This window comes from Apium graveolens, chromosome 9, assembly GCF_009905375.1.
Source record: "Apium graveolens cultivar Ventura chromosome 9, ASM990537v1, whole genome shotgun sequence".
In the NCBI taxonomy this organism is placed as follows: domain Eukaryota; kingdom Viridiplantae; phylum Streptophyta; class Magnoliopsida; order Apiales; family Apiaceae; genus Apium; species Apium graveolens.
The window spans coordinates 198874701-198890745 of NC_133655.1; positions in this window are offsets into that span (position 1 = coordinate 198874701).

The window sequence follows — 16045 nt, forward strand, 5'->3', positions numbered from 1 at the left end:
ATTTTCCTTTCTCTTATCATTATTTCACAAACCAATCACAATATAAGCATTGATTTCAAACATCCCGTCATTCTGGATTCATGTCCTCAGAACGAATCTTGACAACTTTTACAACTTAGATTCATAATTTATCATACTTGTCTGCCTTTGTTCTGGCTCTAAAGCTTTTACACTATCTCCTTATCTTTGGGAATTACTTTCCCGAAAACAATTGACTGGACTTAAATCAGTTTATTCTAACCTCTGGCTCCGTGCCTTTCTTGGTCTTTCACCAACGGGTGGTCTCTCTTTTAGGAGGGTGAGTGATAAAAACAGTCTTTTGTGATTCGTCAATCATTTAGAATCTCAAATGATTCCTATATTTCCTTTAGCCAGGCTCTTGCCTCGACTAGGTCAACCTGTTCCTTGGAACTCTGAGAGCTTAATGATTTAAAGGTCATGAAAGAATTTCCTGCCGCATTGTCCCCTCAGGGTGGTGGTTGGGGATAATAGTCTAAGTTCTGTCTAGACAGGTCCATAAATTTCCATATAGGAGTACCGTCTCGGGTCTCCTTTCCTTACTCGACTTTCTGTTTCCTTAGTATGAAATGTTTCCACCTTCTCCCATAATCGGGGTTATCTTATACATTAAAAAAACTTGTTTTCCACTCTATTATGTTATGGGTTCTTTCTTTCTTGATGGCAACCTCCCTGACTATCACACTCTGGGTTTGCCCTAAATCCTATTCCTCAAACTATGGCTCTCATCTAAGTTCTCATCCTTAAGCTCTTGAACTTTTGGAACCCAATTTATGTAGGAATACCTCATTATTCCCTTATCATCTTCCTCTGGCACCGTATGCTCTTTTCCAATAATTCGGTCTCTATTGCAATCTCAAACAGCTTTTCGGTACTGGCTCCGGTTACCTTCACTACTATTTCCATTTTCTCAATATCTCTTATCAACTCTCCCAAAGACATTATCATCTTGAGTCTCTCTTTTTTACTAATGGCATCAGCCACCACATTGGCTTTCCCCGAATGATAAAGAATCTCCCATTCATAATTCTTGATTAGCTCTAACCGCCTCCTCTGGCGTATGTTGAGCTCTTTCTACGTAAGAATGTACTAGAGCACTTATGGCTTAGGTAATTCTCGCACTTCTCTCCATACAAGTAGTGCCTCCAATCTTTAGGGTAAAACTATTGCCACGAGCCTAAGCTCATGGGCGGGGATATCGAATTTCATATTACCTTAATTGTCTTGACATGTACGCGATTACCTTACCGTGCTGCATAAGCACGCACCCTAAGCCCTTGTGCGAAGCGTCACTACACTTCACAAAATCTCCTTTTCCATCCGGCAATGCCAGCATAGGGGCCATCACCAACCTCTGCTTCAGTTCTTGAAAGCTGTTCTCGCATTTCTCTGTCCATTCGAACTTCTCAGTCTTACGAGTAAGCCGCGTTAAAGGGGCTACTATCTTTACAACTTGAACGAACCTCCGGTAGTGACCGGCCAATCCTACCTCTGGTAGTCGACCTAACCATGGTCATCAATTCATCAGTGGTCCTTTATCCAATCTTGTCAGGATCCTCCATGGGATCCTCCTCAACAACTATCCCTACTAGGACAACATCCTCAATATCAACATCATCCGGTCCTGCATTAGGACACTCTATCGGATCCACAATCCGATCTCCAATTAGTAATAAAATATCATCGCGATGTTGCTCCTCAACCTCAGGGTTCGGAGTCCCGCTACCATATACGATAACGAACTACGCTCCTATCACGATATTTATAAGGGTTCCCATAAGGGTTTTAACTGTCAGTACTACGTTAGGTAGCCCGACTATGAACTTGGCAAGAGTTCTTATTATCTTAGTTAACTTATTATCTTAACGTCCCATCATCTCTGAGGTTTATAACGCTTAGCTCTGATACCATTTCTGTAACACCCCCAGATCCGGGGTCGGGGATCCGGGTCGTCACGGTCTTTCTTTCCACAATATCACTTCACTTAATTAATAATAATAACCTTATGCTGTGACCCCACACTAACACACACCACAACCCGTTATAGTCTCAGAGATGAAATTGAAATAAGTACAAGTCTTTGAATCCACAATTTAAAATTATTACAACCCAAAATGATTACTTGATAATTTACAGTTAATTGCCATTATCTGCCACAAGTTATAATTATACATAATTGATTCTCAAAAGTAGATGGTCTGATCTACAATAGATCTACCTCTGCAGCTATAGCAGCTACGACATCATCGGGAAGACGCGGGACGCTTCCCACGCGCTTGCGCTGGGTCTGCTGGAGTCTGGCCATCTTTCCTAACTGTTGTTGTGTGATGAAGAAATAAAGCAAGAGTGAGCCTTACAGCTCGCAAGATAATATATAGTGATAACAATAATATAAGTATCTAAATGGATACTTACTAGAATCTTTTATTGTGTGTAAGATAATTACTTACTAGATATAAGTAAAAACAAGGAATGAAGTTACCAATACTTCACTACACTTATATCATTTATAAAGCTACTTGAACTACCACCGTTCAAAGTATTATAAGTTTTAAGAAAAACATCCCATAGATGAGACCACAAGTTAAGACTTGAATAGATTCAATCTTTGAAATATTATTGAATGAAAAAGTTATGAGATACTTTATTTAGTCCCGATATATATATATCCACATATATATATCTCTTTAAACATTTCCTGGAACCTCTGTTATGTAAAGTATGAACAGAGTTTGAAACATCCAATGAATTTTGGAAAGGAAAAGAATTTTGGCATAAACCAGATATCTTGCTGATCAGGCAAAGATACCAATAAGTAACCTTTTCTACTGTAGATGGATGAATTCCTCACCGGTCATCACCCTGGCCGCATTAGGACCTCGCGCTAGACCGTTACCCGGCCCCTCACGCGTTGATGGACTGCCACCCAGCCACTTACACAATAATAGACCGTACCCCGGCCTGTCGCTTATGCCGACTCAATTAGATGGGCTTACTTCCCGAACGTTGGGCAAGTAATCAATTCATTTACCAAAACTGCAACCTCGTTACGAATATAAAATACACCGCAGAGCCGGATTCCCCAGGTTTTGAGCGAGTATTTAAATCCCCTTAAAAGGAAGATCTTAAATATAAAAAAGAGTTTTGGGATCCGCTCTGACTTTTAAAAATCATTTTGAAGACTCGAAAACACTTTAAAGAGTGTTTGGAGTAAAGCTGATTTAATGAAGTAAATCAGTCCCCAGAATATTTAGAAAATGACTGAATATTATTATTTAAATAATATTCCCATAAAGAATAATATTTATAAAAATAATTGAAGTAGAAGTATTAAAACTTATACTTGAAACGAGTATTAAATAACCCAAGATATACTTATATAAAAGTATTATCTTTATTTGAATAATCGAAAATAAGTTTGATTATTGACACCTTATTCTTTAATAAAATAAAGAATATATCTCAGCACATAATCGGAGTCATAGATCCTCAAATGAATATTCAAATAATATTCAATAAATAATATAAAAGAGTCATAAGCCCTCGAATGAATATTCAAATAATATTCAATAAATAAAATAAAGTTTAAAGTTATCGAATAAACCTTATTCGATTAATGGTTTGGAAAACTATAACCATATATATATATAAATATAAATATATATATATATATATATCCATATCCATATATACAAAAATCTACTCGGGATCCTCGACTCCCGGTTTTAGAAAATATTTTCACCTTAGGGTCCCTATACTAAGGGTATATGCAAGATACCGCTATCCTCTAGCATAGGTATTATCAACTGAACCAACAGATATTTATTTCAAGAATATGAAACAGGCATGCATATATACCATATCACATGCTACAATATATCGCAAGAATTTGCTAAATAACCAACATGCATCTATCGCAAGATAATGCATATACAAGTGTATACATCACAACAACAGTATAACGGATAGAATACTTGCCTGAGCGACTTGGGGTGATAAAAGGCTCGGGATGAGTCTGGTAACCTATAAACAACAAGTAAGTTGGAATTAAACCAAAATCACTTGTAAATCTATACTTTAACTAACTTAGACTCTAACGCTTGTTTTCCGCTCACTGATTCGCTTAAGTCACTCGGGTACCCTCGGCTTCACCATTTTTAATAATTTAACCTTTACGAGTTTTAAAGCGATTCCTTCGCGAGTGTCTTACCAACTGCCTAACACACTTACCATAAATGTTTCATACATTAATTAACCCTTTTTGGTCTTTAACCTATGTTTCAAAGTAAGGCGAGGGAAAAAGTTTCGTTCGCGAAACGCCGTTACTTGAAACGGTCGTTTCTCCTAAACCGTTCACCGGAATCGAACGAACTACATATCAAAACGAAGCTCGTAACATGAGCTATCTAAATATGGCAGTGGTCATATTCTAGCAGGGGTTTCTCGGGTCCTAATGTTATGAACAAAAGCAGTCTAAAGTAAATCGGACATTACGACGGCTATGTTTACGCGATTTCCCAATTTTAAACCAATTCAAAACAACCACAATTCAACCACATATCATTCATACAACCAACATCCATCCATACCATACTACAACAGCCCCAACAATTCAATATTTCCAATTCATACTTATTTCTCAATTATGAACTAAGAGTTTACTTAAGTTCATTAACTAATAACCAAGATTTCCAACTCCAAAAATATCACAAAATCAACCAATCTCTAAACACACAATAATCATGCCTCTCACCAACTAAACTACTCATAACAAGCTCTAAACATGATTACACACCCATTACACTAACCCATCATCTAAACATTAGGAAATCTAAACAACAAAACTTAAAACTAAGACCATGAAGAGTTATACCTTCCTTGAAGCTTTTAATCCATGAAAGGTCCTTGGAATGCCCATGGAAGCCTTAATCTAACCTCCTACAAGCTTGTTCTTTCAAAGAAATCAAGAACACAAAAATTAATTTCAAGAAAGTACTATTCACCATCTTCTTGAATGATTTATAGGAAATGCTAGGAAAGGATTTTGAAGCTAAGATTTCTAGGAAGTATGTAACTTAACTAGGAGAAGCTAGGATAATTACCTTGTAAAATAGCAAGTGGAGGAGCTTGGACTTCCCATTTCTTAAGAAAGAAGCCGAGAGCTTCATGAAGAAATGGAAGGTTTGGTGTTTTGTGATTTGTTTTGCTTGGTTGTTAGGTTTTTGTCTTGTTTTTTTGGTTAATTCCCTTTGTAGCCTTGACTTTGTGTGGTTAATATTCCACCACATTTCCTTCCCTCTTATGTCATGCTTGCATCATCCTCATGATGTCATCCTCCCCTCCTTGTCGTCTTCTCATTGGTTGGGTGACATCATCCTCTCTAATCCCTTTGATTAACTTCCTAATTGTTTGCCTAATGACTGCTGATCTGTTATACGGTTCGCTTAACTTTCGTTTTCGTTTATCGTTTGAGGGATCATACCCGGGATCTTATTACTTAGGTTCCCTTAACCTTTCTCAATATATTGTATTCCTTTTATGATCCTCTCCTATAATCCTTTAATTTAAATCCTTTTTATCCTGTTACCTTTTTCTCAAATCTTTCCGTATCTAGTGTATTTCCGGGAAAAATCAAAGTGTTCGGATTTGGATTCTGACGATCTTTACATACACTTATATCCCATATAAAGTACTAATAAAATCTCAGAATATCCATATCAGAACCCCTACATAGTGTGGCATGAAAAGTTTTCTCATTCAGCAAAAACACTATTCATAAGGGTTTCAAAAATTTTCCAAAAATTGGGGTTATTACAGATGTGAAGAGGCTGTTTATATAGGCAAGAGAATGTCAGGAGACGTAAAGGTTTTTAATGTTGACAGGTAGAATTAATTCTACCTCGTCTCCCCAGACTTGGAAAAAGAATAACATTCATTGGAAAGAGAAAACATGGTTGAATGCGCACAAGACACAAGTAAAAGTTGACTGTTCAAGTACGAGTACCATTAATCCTAACCATAGTGACTATTAATCTTCCACTTCACATGTTCTAGTTTGTACCGAGACTATTATCAAATTTTATCACAGATAAGTCAAGTAAAGAATTTAGACTTATTTCAGAACTTAACAGTCATCAGAACATAATTTCTTAACTCGAAAAAAAATGCTTATCTGAGTAAATCCTCATACAAGTTCTGAGTTATACTCTTCAGAACTTAATCTTCAGAATATGCAGCCAGAACTTGTCCTCAGAATTAGTGCAAGGTGATACAATGACTGTTTATCTAAAATAACATAGACCACCACAGTAATTTTCATCATTCAGATGGAGTGATTAGTGTGTGCATCAAGCTAAATAGCAGACAAAGAGTAAAGTCTGATTTACTTCAGTACATCTTAGAAATAAGGAATAACTAAAATTTTGCTAAAGAGCTGTCATTATCCTAAAACCTACTGATGAATGAGTTCATGCTTGAGTCCACCTCAACTGATTTGTGCTAATTTTATGCATCTTTTTAAATTCTATTTTACAGTGGCTCCTCAGTGTAAGTGAGTCACGACTGCTTATCAGAATTTATGCTATTATCAGAGTATTTCTCCAGTAATCATAGAGTGTGAAAAGTCACCAAGAAAATATTTTGCTTTTCTAATGCATATTTACTTAATACCAGCAATGCACTTGGGTCTTCCCTTCCACATTTTTACTCTAGATCTCAAAGGAGTACCTGATTTTATTCTTTGATCCTTTTGATTTTTCTTTTTATAAGTGAGGTTTATCAGCACTTAGTACATTCAGCAGTTTTACTGGTATCAGAACTTAACAGATGAGTAGCATTATTCTAATTTGTGACTTAGTAATAAGATAAACAAAGTAAACTCAACTAAGCTCAATTATCAGAATTTGCTTGTGTCATAAAATTTCCACAGAAATAATTACTTCGTACATGGGATCATTTGTTTATTGAAGACTACTAGGTCAGTATCTAACACAATTATCCTCATAGGATTGAATGGTTACTTAGACAGACATATCACTTATCAGAGTTTAGAAACATATATCAGACAACAGTCAGTACTTAAAAACATTTATCAATTAATCACAGAATACACAAAGAGATTAAATTCTGTAAATACTGATCATAAAGTCTGATAATACAGAACAAAACTAAGCAGATTTAGAGAAAGAACCTGAAATCATTCCAAGTTCATTTACCAATCTTGTAAAAGTGGCTTCACACAGTGGTTTTGTGAAGATATCTGCTAGTTGTTGATCTGTTGGAACAAAGTGCAATTCCACTGTACCTTCATCCACATGTTCCCTTATGAAGTGGTACCTGATGCTGATGTGCTTTGTCATAGAGTGTTGAACTGGATTACCTATCATAGTAATAGCACTTTGATTATCACAGTAAATAGGGATTTTGAAATATGTTAACCCATAATCCAGTAACTGATTCTTCATCCAAAGAATCTGTGCACAACAGCTTCCTGCAGCAATATACTCTGCTTCTACAGTTGATGTGGAAATTGACTTTTGTTTCTTGCTGAACCAAGAAACCAGTCTGCCTCCAAGGAATTGGCAGCTTCCACTTCTGCTTTTCCTGTCAATTTTGCAACCTGCAAAATCTGCATCTGAGTAACCTATTAGTTTAAAATCTGATTCTCTAGGATACCACAATCCCAGATCAGTTGTTCCTTTAAGATACTTAAAGATTCTTTTCACAGCTGTTAAGTGAGGTTCTCTTGGATCTGCTTGAAATCTTGCACAAAGACAGGTAGCATACATGATATCAGGTCTACTAGCAGTTAGATAGAGTAGAGAGCCAATCATACCTCTGTAATCAGTAATATCTACTGATTTACCAGTATCCTTATCCAGTTTTGTTGCAGTGGCCATGGGAGTGGATGCACTTGAACAATCTTGCATTCCAAATTTCTTCAGCAAGTTTCTGGTGTACTTAGTTTGACAAATAAAAGTGCCTTCTTCATTCTGCTTGACTTGAAGGCCCAGAAAATAGCTAAGTTCCCCCATCATACTCATCTGATATCTTGACTACATTAGTTTGGCAAACTTCTTGCAAAGTCTGTCATTTGTAGACCAAAAATGATATCATCAACATAAATCTGAACGAGAAGTAAGTCCTTTCCATGGTTGAGGTAGAACAGTGTTTTGTCTATTGTTCCTCTGTTGAATCCACTTTCCAGAAGAAACTGAGCTAAAGTCTCATACCATGCCCTAGGAGCTTGCTTAAGTCCATGAAGTGTTTTATCAAGCCTGTAGACATAATCTGGATGTTTGGAATCTACAAAGCCTGGAGGTTGTTCAACATATACCTCCTCCTCCAATTCTCCATTGAGAAAAGCACTTTTCACATCCATTTGAAAGACAGTAAACTTTTTGTGAGCAGCATAAGCCAAAAATATCCTTATGGCTTCTAACCTAGCAACTGGTGCAAATGTTTCATCATAATCAATTCCCTCCTGTTGAGAATATCCTTTTGCAACCAGCCTTGCCTTATTCCTTGTAATTATGCCATCACTATCAGTTTTGTTTCTGAATACCCACTTTGTACCAACAACAGATCTATTCTTTGGTCTTGGCACTAGGGTCCAGACTTTGTTTCGTTCAAATTCATTTAACTCTTCCTGTATTGCTTGCACCCAATCAGCATCTTGAAGAGCTTCTTCCACTTTCTTTGGCTCAGTCTGAGAAAGAAAAGAATTGTAAAGACATTCATTTGAAGTACCTGTTCTAGTTCTGACACCTGCATCAGGATTTCCAATTGTCAAATCAGGTGTATGTGACTTTGTCCACTTCCTTGCAGATGGAAGGTTTTCTCTAGAACTGGATGCTCCCCCATGATCCATGCTGTCTTCATTTTCATTTTCTGATGCTCCCCCTGAAACTATGCTCTCTGAGTTGGATTCTTCAGAATTTAGATTTTCAGCACTATCAGAATTTGGCTTATCAGAACTTGACGAATCAGAACTTGAAGAGCCAGATGTATGTTATGATGTTTCTTGAGATGTGGTAGGATCTTGAGTATGCTCCCCCTGCATAGGTGCATCTTCCTTTGACGTAGTCACCACAGTTTCAATAACATCAGAGTCTAATCCATCAGAGTTTACAGTATTAGGACTTAGACTGTCAGGATTTTCAGTATCAGAATTTGAGTCTTCATTTTCAAATCTCAGCTAATCATGATTAATGAAATCTTCAAGACCAGTAATCTTCTTGTCATCAAAAGAGACATTGATAGATTCCATGACCACTTTTGTTCTTAAATTATAGACTCTGAAGGCTTTTGTGGAAAGTGGATATCAAACAAAGATTCCTTCATCAGCTTTTAGATCAAACCTGGATAGCTGTTCAGGATGAGTCTTAAGAACAAAACACTTGCATCCAAATACATGAAAGTATTTCAGATTTGGCTTCTTTTTCTTCACCATCTCATATGGTGTTTTTCCATGCTTGTTAATGAGTATTGCATTTTGAGTAAAACAAGCAGTCTGCACAGCTTCAGCCCAGAAATAGGTTGGAAGCTTTGCTTCTTCAAGCATTGTACGTGCAGCTTCAATGAGAGTTCTATTCTTCCTTTCAACAACTCCATTTTGCTGTGGAGTTCCAGGAGCAGAAAATTCCTGCTTTATTCCATGGTTTTTGCAGAACTCTTCCATTATCAAATTCTTGAACTCAGTGCCATTATCACTCCTTAAAATTTTCACAGAATCTTTGACCAATTTATCCAGATGTTTGACATGATCAATCAAGATAGATGCAGTTTCACTTTTTGTGTGCAAGAAATACACCCATGTGTATCTGGTGAACTCATCCACTATGACCAACGCATATTTCTTCTTTGCAATAGACATGACATTCACTGGACCAAATAGATCAACATGTAGTAGATGATAAGGATCACGAATTGATGATTCAGTCTTGCTCTTAAAAGAAGATTTTCTTTGTTTGGCTTTCTGACAGGAATCACAAAGGCCATCAGGAGCAAATACTGACTTTGGCAGTCCTCTCACAAGAGTTTTCTTGACCAGTTCATTTAAATTGTTGAAATTTAAATGAGAGAGTTTCTTGTGCCAATTCCAGCTTTCTTCAATTGATGCTCTACTCATCAGACAAATTATAGAACCATCAGTACTTGTTGAAAGCTTAGCTTCATAAATGTTACCACGCCTGTATCCTTTCAGAACAACTTTGCCTTTAGATTTACTCACAATTTCACAGTGTTCTTCAAAGAAATCAACATGATAACCTCTATCATAGATTTGACTTATACTCAGCAGATTGTGTTTAAGTCCAGAGACCAGAGCTACTTCTTTAATTATGACATTTCCAAGATTGATATTGCCATATCCCAATTTTTTTCCAATGTTGCCATCTCCATAACAAACACTTGGGCCAGCTTTCTCCACAAAGTCTGATAGCAGGGCCTTATTTCCAGTCATATGTCCTGAACATCCACTGTCCAGAACTAGAATATTTTTCCTGTTGCCCTGCAATAACAAAGACCACTAATTATTAGTTTTAAGGACCCAGACTTGCTTGGATCATTTGGCCTTATTAAGTTTGTTAACATTTGCAGCGGATTTAGCATCAGAGTTTATGTTAACATTTTTCTTATCAGAACTTACACTATCAGACTTTGAATCAGAATTTACACTAGAAGGAACAATGGAAACTTTCTTCAAAGAAGGTTTTATTTGATAATAATCATAGTACAAACTATGATATTCCTTACAAGTATAAATGGAATGCCATAAACTACCACAATGAAAACAAGGATTTTGTGGTTTGTATCTAACAGACTGACTCTTAACTCCTGATTTTGAAGGTAAGGAGTTAATATTCTTATTCTTCCTACAAAAAGAAGCCAGATGGTTAGAACTTCCACATTTATGACATGTTTTCCTAGGAGCATCAGGAACAGGTTTATAATCATTGCTTTTATTCACACCTTCCTTTCCATTCCTATTTTTCCTAGGTGATTTTACCTTGTTTGCATTCTTAACATCTTTCAGCTTATGCTTAAGCTGCTTCTTTGTCATTAAGCCTATGTTCACTTCAGCTGTCTTTTCATGTTTTAGTTTGTCAGAAGTTAATTCCTCTTTAACTTCTGATTTCTCATTTTCAGACTTTACAGTTACAAACTTAACAGGTTTTAACTTTGGCTTTTGCTTAACAACAGGCTTAATTTCTTTAGTTCCTTTATCATTCTTATCTTCTCCATAACCTAAGCCCTCTTTCCAGTTTCCACTACTTAGCAAATTTTGAGTTGTTTTGCCAGAGTTAGTCCAAGTCCTGATAATCTCTCTTTCCTTTTCTAACTCAGTTTTTAGAGATTCATTCATTTTTAGCACTTCATCCCTAACATAAAAATCATCATCTCTATCCTTCTAAGTTTGATGGAACATGACTAACTCTTTTTCTAAGAAATCATTTCTTTTCTTAAAAGCAAGATTTTCAGAAGTTAATCTTTCACATGTTAAAGTTTGATCTCTATAACTAACAAACATGGTTTTAAGATATCTTCTCAACTCATTAATATCATCAGTATAAAAAGCATAAGTAGTCTGAGGTACCTTTATTTCAGCAGCTTCAAAACTGCTCTCAGCACTTTTTTTATCAGCATTTGCCATTAATGCATAGTTCTCCTCACTTTCAGAGTCTGAGGTGTCTGTCCAGCTTTTCTGCTTTGTGACAAGAGCCTTGCCTTTGTCACCCTTTGCCTTCTTGCAATCAGGAGATATGTGGCCTTTCTCACCACAGTTATAGCATTTAACATTTGTATAATCTCCTCTATCAGACTTTCCTCCTCTGCCTTCGGATCTCCTGAAATTCTTCTTATCGGAACTTATGCCTTTCCTGGAAAACTTCTTTCCCTTCCTGAACTTCCTGTATGCAATCTTTGTGATTCCTTTCACCATAAGAGCACATAGCTTCATCATCTCCTCATCAGCATTAGTCTCAGGCAAGCTTTCAGAATCTGAGTCATCATTACTTTCAGAACTTGATGACTCAGTTTCAGACTTTATGAAAAGAGCTTTACCCTTGTCTTTCCTTGAGGAAGCTGCTTTGGGGGATTCTTCTTCAGCCTTAAGAGCAACTGTCCTTGACTTTCCTCCTTTCCTCTTGCTTCTTTGTTCCATCTCAAGTTCATGAGTCTTGAGCATTCCATAGATTTCATCAAGAGTTGGCAGGTTCCTCAAGGAAAGACAAGGGTAAAGCTCTTTTCATAAAGTCTGAAACTGAGTCATCAAGTTCTGAAAGTAATGATGACTCAGATTCTGAAAGCTTGCCTAAGACTGATGCTGATGAGGAGATGATGTGGGGGATTCTTCTTCAGCCTTAAGAGCAACTGTCCTTGACTTTCCTCCTTTCCTCTTGCTTCTTTGTTCCATCTCAAGTTCATGAGTCTTGAGCATTCCATAGATTTCATCAAGAGTTGTTTCATCAAGATTGTAGTTGTCTCTTATTATCGTTGCCTTCAAATCCCAGCATTCAGGAAGAGCTAATAGGAATTTAAGGTTTGAATCTTCAAGATCATACTCTTTATCAACCAATGACAAATCATTCAAAAGTTTGACAAATCTATCATATAAATCATTCAATGACTCATTAGTCTTTGAGTCAAAATGTTCATACTCTTGAATGAGTATTGTCTTCCTGTTCTTCTTAATTGTGTCAGTTCCCTGACACCTTGTTTCCAGAGCATCCCATATCTCCTTAGCAGTCTTGCAGTTGATTACCCTATTTGACATTACATTATCAATGGCACTATGCAGTAAGTGTCGTACCTTAGCATCCTTAGCAATTGATGCTATATCTTCAGCAGTATAATCACTCTTCTCCTTTGGTACGGTCTTTGCTGCTTCACCTGCAACTGCAACAGCGAGCTTGGTTGGTTTGTGAGGCCCTTCCTTGATTCTATCAAGGTATTCTGGATCTGTTGCTTCCAGGAACATGGTCATCCTTACCTTCCATATGGGGTATTCAGATGGTCTCAGTATGGGAACTCTGATAGTCTCATACCGACTTTGAATTTGTGTCTTTGGAGGTTCTTCAGTTTTGGTAGGCTTAGTTGGAGTTTCTGTGTCAGACATGATTGTGTTTGGATCTTTAACTGTATGTGTGTTAACAGATTAGCTCTGATACCACTTGTTAGGTCACACACACTGTAGAGGGGGGTGAATACAGTGTATAATACAATCAAATCGAACTTTAACATATTAAGTAACAGAAAACAAACTTTATTGAAACAATAAACTCTGTTACAGTATGGAACTGTTACCTCTCAGTGATGAACAAATATCACGAGAGCTGCTAGGGTTACAATGAATAATCTTCTCGAATATGATAACACTTATAGTGTAAACCCTATGTCTGTGTTTATATACTACACAGTTATAAGATAATCGCTAATTGATATGGAATATAATTCTGCTTCCTAAAATATATCAATCAGATATCTTTTCTTCCAAGTATTCCATTCTTCACGGAACTCCTTCTTCATGCATATATCTTCTTATGTTTATCTCGATCTTCTTTCCTTTAATCAGCTACTGTCCTTATCTGAACGTCCTTCAACACTTAAGTTCTGATATCTAACTTCTGATGATTATCTCCTGATAATATAAGTACTGATATCCTTAAGTCCTGACTTCCAGTATAAGTACTGATTAATGGTTAAGTACTGACTTGTCCTGTTAAATAAGATCTGAAATCTAAACATAAATTATATTAGCCATAACATTATCAAATATATCTAACATCCTTGAATTTAAATCCCTTTAACCATGTTACCTTATACTCAATTCTTTCGGTATCTGGTGGATTTTCGGGAAAAATCAAAGTGTTCGGATTTGGATTATGACGATCTTTACATACACTTATATACCACATAGAGTACTAATAATATCTCAGAAGATCAATAAAAGAACCCCTACATAGTGTGGTATGAAAAGTTTTCTTATTCAGCATAATCGGCAAAATCACTATTCATAAGGGTTTCAAAAATTCCAAAAATTGGGGTTATTACAGTCTCCCCTCCTTAAAAGGATTCCGTCCCGGAATCAGATAGAAAATGAATAGGGATACTCTCTTAGCATTGCACTTTCTAACTCTCAAGTAAATTTTCCCACATTGTGGTTCTACCATCAAACTCTGACTAGTTTGATAACCCTTCTCCTAAGCACTTGTTCCTTTTCTATCTATAACCCTTCCTGGTTGCTCCATATAGGTTACGTCGGGTTGCATGTCTATGCGCTCATATGCCCTTATTTGTCTGGCATCCGAATTATACTTCCTTAATATTGATACGTGGAACACATTATGAACTTGCTACATGTTCGGGGGTAGGGCTAGCTCATATGCTAACTTCCCAATACATCTTAATACCTCAAAGGGTCCAACAATTCGTGGGCTTAGCTTTCCTTTCTTTCCGAACCTCATCCATCCTTTCCAAGGGAATACCTATAACAGCACTAGGTCCCCTACTTCCTATTCATTGTCCTTTTGTGTCAAATCAACATACTTCGTGTGCCATCTTGGGCTACTACCAGCCGTCCTCTAATTAAATCTATTATATCCTTGGTCCTTTGGACCACTGCTGGTCCGAGCATCTTGCGCTCTCCAACTCCATCCTATCATAAGGGAGATCGACATTGTCTTCCCTCAAGGATCTTATAGGCGATATCTCAATACTGACATATGATCTATTATCGTAAGAAAACTCAATCCGTGTTAAGTGACCATTTCAAATTCTTTCAAGTCTATTGCATAGACTCTCATCATAGCTTCTAGCATTAAAGCTTTTGCTTCTCAATACCCATTCTTTTCCAGTTTGTAATCATTACTATCTTCCGTACATAATACTATACTGGTTACACTTTTGCTCATTAGCATTCTATAACCTTTTAATAATTACGCCAACCTTAGTATCACGAACGCGTTAGATTCGGAATACCATCGCACTGATACTACTCTTTTCTAGCTGCTTCTATCTTTGAAAGCTTGATCCATCGTATAGAAGTAAAAGAATTTATTAAGAGATCACTATGATCATGAACACTTGTTATATCGCATAGTTAGTACAGAAGGTGGCCAGCCTTTAGTACTTGACAAGCGATTAAACAACATGTGGTATCCTACTAGGCTTCTATCACACAGATAGATAGTCATTCGGCAATACCTCCCCTTTTGGAAGGGTTGTTCTTCTCAGCTTACATGAAATGAAAAGAAGAGAAAAGAATGAATTGAAGAAAATTGTATATGAAAAAAATACTGCCACAAATATCTGGCTTGGAATCTACCTCTGAACTATAGAGGTTTATCATAGGAGAATAAAACATATGTATATATATCAATATCCAGTATTATCGCATCGCATTTCACATGCTTAAATATTTTTGCTATTCCGTCCATCATTCTATGGACCCATGCTCTTCCTCGAGCTTATACACAATCACCTTTGAAACTCCCTCGACATCAAAAATCGAATCTAGGATCTCATTCTAGACATCATCGTTACTAGAATTCTTTGCTTGCACTGCAACCTTCCTCGTATAGTAATGCGACTCTCTATTGATAAGAAGGAATAAGTATTCAATAGGTAGATAATCGACTTAATTAGTCTATTCAATGATAACTTATACAATACCACGACCCGATTAGTGGTACTCAATCTCAACATTCATTACAATACAACTCTCACAGTTGTCATTGTCTCATTATTCATAGACTCATTGGAGCATTACTATGGTCCACCACTGACCTACTGTAGTCATTCACTTTCCATGAAGTCTTAATAGCTAACCATACGGAGTCCATACATATCGTATCGAATTCTTCTAAGGAGGTCACATGATCACCGTTCATGATTCATGAAGAACACTCCTGATCCTGACGTACATTCATGACATGAAGCAGATAAAATGCAAAAGAGTTTTGATGAAAGCAACGATAGTAGGTTAATACCATTCTAAATCATATGTCTATATTAGAAGACATAAAGC